Source organism: Corvus brachyrhynchos, unplaced genomic scaffold, assembly GCF_000691975.1.
Source record: "Corvus brachyrhynchos isolate BGI_N302 unplaced genomic scaffold, ASM69197v1 scaffold258, whole genome shotgun sequence".
In the NCBI taxonomy this organism is placed as follows: Eukaryota; Metazoa; Chordata; class Aves; order Passeriformes; family Corvidae; genus Corvus; species Corvus brachyrhynchos.
In genome coordinates this window covers 3166231-3172901 of record NW_008240122.1, presented here as the reverse complement: position 1 = coordinate 3172901, position 6671 = coordinate 3166231, and the positions used below count along the sequence as shown (strand labels likewise).

General features: G+C 40.7%; 1 protein-coding gene across 3 annotated transcripts in view; it reads left to right on the top strand.

Annotated features, from left to right (window-relative positions):
• The window catches only part of THADA (THADA, armadillo repeat containing), a 218808-nt gene that overhangs the window by 57358 nt on the left and 154779 nt on the right, over positions 1–6671 (top strand). The window lies entirely within an intron of this gene.

The window sequence follows — 6671 nt, the reverse complement described above, 5'->3', positions numbered from 1 at the left end:
TCGCAGGAAGAGACGGCCTGCCTCCTCTCCTTTCCCATCGCAGTTTTTAAAGTTCCTTTGTGAATTAGGACTTTTTCCTCTTAGTTTCGGAGACGATGTTAGGAAGAAGCATCCGCTTACTCGGCAGTTGCTCGGCTCCAACATTGGAGCTTACTGTAATTTGAATTACACGTCTTGTGAAAGGTCATTTGTCAAGTACAAACCGGAGGGTTGGAACCGTGCGCCTCTCCTTTCCCATCGCAGTTTTTAAAGTTCCTTTGTGAATTAGGACTTTTTCCTCTTAGTTTCGGAGACGATGTTAGGAAGAAGCATCCGCTTACTCGGCAGTTGCTCGGCTCCAACATTGGAGCTTACTGTAATTTGAATTACACGTCTTGTGAAAGGTCATTTGTCAAGTACAAACCGGAGGGTTGGAACCGTGCGGTCCCCGGGGCAATGCTGGGGATATTACGGGCTAAATGGGTCTCACTGAGCTGCCCTGTCCGATAGGTAACAACGCACTTTGTATTTGAGTTCCAGCAGGGATAAAGCAGCAGGTGCATGTGCTGCTGAGTCGTGCAGGCAGGAGGCTCTTGGTCCCCTCCGGCTGAAAAGAGCTGAGAGTACATCTCAGGTAACCAGCCGCCTCTGTGTCTTCTAAAAGACTGACTGAAGTATTACAAAGTATTTGCAAGAAGTAATTAGTATGTTGTCTGGCACGTAAAGCAATCTTCCTCATACACACGTTGATTTGGACTGAGATTTAGGGATTGTATTTTGTTTGGATTATGATTTATAGAGGCAAAATGTTTCACAGACTCTTCTGGTGCATAAACGAACCACATTGCACCATTCCTCTGGTGGTTATTTATAATGTAGGTGTGCAGAGTAGACTACTTCTTCACATTCATCTGTGAGTCATTTAAAGCGCAGTTTTTTCTTTTGAAAAAAATTTTTAAAGGTTTTAGAAGCTCGAATATTCCCCATCTGGTTATACACACGATTTCATTTTTTCCTATTCCGTTCAGTACAGGCTCCAATTTTCCACCCGCTTGCAGTGACCTTAGAGTATCCAAACCACTGAAACTGTTTCATTTGATGGTACTTTCCTAAGTGTTTTATGTATGTTTTTAACACTGGTCGCTGAAAAGAGTGTTAAAAACATGATCGGTTTTATAGCAATTGTTTTCCACCCGATACCTCCTGTTTGGAGTGTTCAAGCTACATTAAAAACCCGTAAGTTGAAAAAAAGCCTTTGTTTTGATTACCAGATTTAGCCAAAAGAATCAAAATCATCGCTTGATTCCTAACGAGAGCTAGACAAAATGATTTAGCATTGGCGTTTAATGAAAACTTTGTCCATATCGTTTCCTTGGATAGTGACACGCTCGCTCTCTCTGGATACCCGCAAGTGTGCGAAAAGCCATTGAATTCAGAGGGACAGAGCTGGGGGAGGCTGCGGGAATGACGTGCTTGGACCGCAAGAGGGAGAGCAAAGCCTGCTCGGTCATTGAGTGTTTCTTTCAGTTTGTTTAGTGGATTGACATTTTCACTGCCCTCTAAGTAATAAAAATGCTCTACAGTCATGGACCTCTCGATACTGATACATAAAGAAGCTTGGAAAAATATTCTGGAAGAAGGAATGGGGATATTCAGGATTTTCTCTCAACTGCCCTTAGCTGTGAAGTATGTAGAGGTGGCTAGAATGTGTGTTCCATTACTGAAGGAAATAGAATTACAAGTAGAACAGCTGGAGATGCATAGAAAAAAATACAAAAATACAAAATACAACTTTGTTTTGTAAATAGAAAGCAAGGGGGAAAGCCATAAATCTTCAGGCAAAGACACAGAAAACTATTGTACATGTCAGCACAGACTCAGGAAGAGAGTTCTTCCTCCTTGCTGTTGTTGCTGATGGAAGTTACATGCAAGCACTAATAAATCTGCAAATATTCCTGACAGGATGTGCAGAAAATGCAAAACTGATACACTGTACATTGTAGAAGCAAACTGCAAGAGTGGGTATTTGCACTTTGGAGTGATCATTTGCTAGCTAGCTCCCTGCAGAAGTGAACCAAAGTCAGAACATTATGAACTATTTCTCTCTATAATGTGAATTCTAAATATTAGCCTCCATGTGGGCTGAAGATGTTCCTGATTTTTTACTGTCTGTAATTGACTTAATACAAGAAAGTAAGTTCTAAGTTCCTGGTTGTCTTGTTAAACAATAACCTCATTTGTTAAAAAGTATCATGAACATTGTATTGCAAAATGTCTACTCTGGAGTGTGGAAGCTAATATAAAAAATGCCACCAGCTTCATTCCAGAGATGATTGAGTTGTCATCAAATCTGCAACTAGAATGTAAAATTTTGGGTTGATGAGACTTTCCTGCGTATGTAGAACGTCATTCTGATGTGCTGGATCAGGACCTTACCCCATCATGACAAAAGGAGCTTTTTCTGGTCCTTTCTCACATAGATAAATATTGCAACCATTTAAGTTTAGGTATTTCAGATTGGTATGTGTGTCTACAGTTGGAGATATATGCCAGGAAACATCTCTGATTCTAAAATCATAGATCCTACGGTGTCTTCTGTAAGTTTGTTTTTGTGTGGATTCTTTGAAAGGATGACATATATATTTATTTGAGACTTTCAATAGAGAAAAAAGTTCCCATTTTTTAGTTGCAATTACAAAACTGTGATAGAAATAAATACATCAGGTGATGTTCAAATTAAAATATATCTTGATCTTTCTTGACAGAAAACTTTTATGGTATTATTTAAGTGGAGGAGAAGAAGGGAAAAAGATCATTACTGTTCAATTATTATTATAATGAGATGACTTAAAGTGTTGCTGTTTCAAGGCTATGACTTGTCTTTCCATTACAGAAAAATGGCGTTTATCTAAATAACATCTAGTATTTGTGCTTTGGTTCCTTTGAAAGGAAGAATCTGGAGTTACTTCAATTACTAATAAAGGCTTTTTCTACTTAGGAAAACTCCAGTTTATGAGAAGGTCCATGGCTTCCCTTTTAACAGCTCAACCTCTTTTTAATTATCTGGCGCCACAGAGTGGCAAAATTCTATATTGCTCTAAATAATCAATTCCTGAGAGTTTTCAAATGATGATATAATCATCTCCATCTGAAAGACACATAAAATATAAAACATTCTACTTACTGGCACAGACATAGCTCAAGAGGACTAAAATGTACAGCTTAAACATTAAAGTTTCCAACAGTGTGGGTTAAATTATTTCCTTTGAGGACAATTTTCACTGGTGGATGTTGATTTGTAAAAACTATAAAGTCTATGAGCATAAACCCAGTGCTTAGGAAAAAAAACTTCTGATGAATTGCAGAAATATGTTGAGACATCCCAGTAAAAATGGCTGTACCTGGTCAGCCAGTCTGGTATCCAGTCACTTGACTGTTGTCCTCAGACAGTGCTCAGGGAAGCATCATTACCCCAGAATACTGTCCCAGTCACTAGAGGTTCATGGATGTTGTGAGCCAGAAATTTTATGGTTTGAAAATTTTCTTACTGTTTTTTTTCTCTCATGATTTAGTCCAGTTACTTTTGAAGAAACATAATTTTCAAGATCCAAAATGTCCTAAGATGATGACCTCTGTAGTTTAAATAATTCATTTAGTTTTGGATGTGCCACCTGCTTGTTTCACTTGATGCCCCTAAAGTTTTGCAGAGACAATGAAAAATGTTAGAAATTTCTGTCATATTCCATTTTCTCTTCCAGAGTGAAGTTACCAATTCACTTTAATGGTTTCACAGATGCCCCTCTCTACCTTTGGCCATTCTTCATAACCTATCTCACACCTCTGGCAGTCCTACCACATTCTGCACAGTGTTTGAGGTGTAGGTCTATTTATGCAGCAACATAGCAATGCTTGGTTTTTATTCTCTCCCTAGCAATTTCTAATGCTATGTGGCTTTTTTGGTCTCTGGCAGGATCTGTAGCACACAGCAGAGCACAGCACAGCCACAGCATCAGTAATTCAAGGGTCTGTTTCTCCTCACCAGCAGATGAGGAATTATGAAAACAGAGTGACTTTACCTTTTTAAGGTAGTTAAGCCTCATAACCCCTGCCTGGTGAGTGGTGGTGTGTGAGCTACTTCTGAGTAAGGTATTTTGAGTACTTGGTGCTCTTAGAGAACAGAGCAACTGACACGTGTGGGTGTTGCATCTTATAATTTAATTTCTTTAGATGCCTCTTTGCTTTCATTGCACTACAAAATGTGGATTCTTCAGGTGTTACCTGACAGCTCCCTGGCACTGATGTTTCCCCTAACTGGAAAAACCTGGGGAGAGTAAAGCTCTTTTGGAAATGAAAAAGTTACTGGAAATGGTGTTACAGAAAATGAGCTGGAATACATAGAGCTGGAACTGTGGAAATGTTTCTTGAAATTGGCCAGTCTGTAGAAAGAGGATCACACTGAATTTAAAATATGTAGGTATTGAACTGGTTTGAGGGAGCTGGAGACTTTGCTTGCACTAAGTGAGGATGAGGATAATTGTCTTATTTGTCTGGAAGGTTAAATCACTTAAGAGCATTCAGTGTCCCTTTAAGCTGAAGATAATCCAGCATTTAGAGTAGGTCACTGGGACAGGTAGTGCCAAATAACTGTGTCAGTTTCCTAGAAATGGCTGAACGCAAACCAGGGAAAATTCAGTGAACCAACAGCAAAAAACTCAAATTACTTTCTTTATATGTTTGTATGTGGTTAAACCTTTTCTAAATTCCTTTGGCCATTACCATGTCAGAAGTCAGAAGGTGCTGTGAACCATCAGTGCTAAAGAGGGATCCAGAAGTTTGTTGTAAGTCCTGAGCAGACCCTAATGGCTTCTGGCTGCTTTAGATTGTTAAGAAAATCACTGTTGGGTGAAAGTCAATTGGCAAGGAATGTGTTTTGTTACATTTTCCACTTTTTCCTTTCCACTGTTGCTCTTAAATACTTATGGAAGCATGACTGCTATGTTGAGCTATATTGAGCTGCCCTTTTACAATAGTCACTTTTGCAATAAGCATTTTCACAATGAGTGCAAGATTCCTCCTCTGCTAGATACAACTCACAGACTTGGGAAAGGCTGTCCCCATTTGATAATCTATCACTTGCAAATTATGTACTTATTACATACATTATATTCATGTGGGACCTGGGAGGATTGTGAAAGGTACAGAACATATATGTTGAAACCTTAAAAACAATCTGCTCTGGCTAAAAATCATAGAATTATAGAATGGTTTGGGTTGGAAGGGACCTTAAAGATCATCTCCTTCCACCCCCTCTGCTGTGGGCAAGGACACCTTCCACTAGACCAGGCTGCTCAGAGCCCCATCCAACCTCTCCTTGAACACTTCCAGGGATGAGGCATCCACAGCTTCTCTGGGCAACCTGTTACAGTGCGTTTCCACCCTCACAGGGAAGAATTTCTTCCTAACATCTAATCTAAACCTATTCTCTTTTAGTTTGAATCCTTTCCCCCTTGTCTTGTCACTACAAACTCTTGTAAATACTCTCCCTCCATCTTTCTTGTAGGCTCCCTTCAGATACTTGAAAATTTACTAATGTATAAATGCTTACATTAAAAAAAAAAAAAAGCTGGGTTTGGTTCACAATTTTACAATTTTAGAAAATGTGAAAGTGGTGGCAAATTAGGGACTGCTGGAAAGGATCAAGAGATATGGTTATGAGGAAAAAAATGGAGCACAATTTTCGAATTAATTTTATTGGATTTTTGTGAGGTGTTTAGTCAAACCTCTTTCTGCTCCTTAGAAAAAGGGTTTGTGACTAGAGCAGCTTGATTTGCATTGGATGCAAATTAGCATTTGTTTCCTCTGGCTCTGAAATGTAGTTGGCCCTGGAGGGAGGCTGACCACTCACTGTGTGCAGCAAGGGCGCCTGACAGATTAGGCTCCGAAAGACACAGCATCCATTTGAATCTGCTGAGGACATTCAGGAACTGAGGAGAGAGAGTAACTACTCGGTGAGAAACACAAACTAAGGCCATCATGGGATGCATCAAAGTTACCCCCAATTTTTTCCAAAGTTGAGAGTACATTTAAAATAAAGAAAGATAGTTGTGCTTTACAAAGGCCAGTGACTCTGGAGTGAGTCCAGAGAAGGGCAATGGTACTAGTAAAGGGTCTGGAGCACACGTCCTATGAGGAGCAGCTGAGGGAGACAAGGTTGTTTACCCAGGAGGAAAGGGAGACTCGGGTGACATTTTCACTCTCTACAACTGCCTGAAAGGAGGCTGTAGCCAGGTGGGGGCTGGCCCCTTCTCCCAGGCAAATAAAGACAGGACAAGAGGACTCACAGCCTTAAGCTTTACCGGGGAGGTTTCGATTGGACATTAGGAAAAATTTCTTCACAGAAAAGGAGATTAGACACATTGGGATGGGCTGCCCGGGGAGGTGGTGGACTCGCCATCCCTGGAGGTGTTTTAAGGAAAGACCGGACGTGGCACTCGGTGTTCTGGTCCATTTACGTGGTGGCGTTCGGTCACAGGTTGGAGGCGATGATCTCAGAGGGCTTTTCCAGCCTAACTGATTCCGTGCTTCAGTGACTGGCGTTGGTTCATCTTTTAGTTAAGACAAGTGTTTGCCAAGGAAACGCGGCAGTCGCTGCGGCCCCGGCGCTCAGCAGGACGGGGACCAGCAGCTCGCCG